Source organism: Camelus ferus, chromosome 18 (assembly GCF_009834535.1).
Source record: "Camelus ferus isolate YT-003-E chromosome 18, BCGSAC_Cfer_1.0, whole genome shotgun sequence".
Classification (NCBI taxonomy): domain Eukaryota; kingdom Metazoa; phylum Chordata; class Mammalia; order Artiodactyla; family Camelidae; genus Camelus; species Camelus ferus.
Window position 1 is genome coordinate 18,058,269 of NC_045713.1, and position 434 is coordinate 18,058,702.

Below are 434 nucleotides of genomic sequence, written 5' to 3' on the forward strand. Positions count from 1 at the left end.
CTTGTGTTAAGGGGTCAGTAGCAAACAGCACCCTGTCATCAGTTCTGTGGATCTGTGAACTCCTCTCTGTGTTTGGAATCAGAGAATGATTTTTTGACGATTCTCCTTAACCCCCAAATTGAAAGATCGCTTCATTTCCTCCATCTTCACCACACCTCATCTTTTAGAAACGATCTTGAATGAGATCACATTTCATACATCATCTTGAATTTCGGACTTCCCTTCACAAGCACGGCTTGAGGCTAACTAAATTTTGGCTGTTTCAGCAACTGTAAAGATTTCCAACTTTGCTTCAATTGTATTATCACTTATGTCAGCAGAAGTGTTGTTTCCCACTCATTTTTAAAGAATAAGGGCTAATTGCAAAAAGATATTTAAATACTTGTGAAAACCACACACAGCCAGGAAATGGTCTTTCTCTCAAGCCCAGTGCT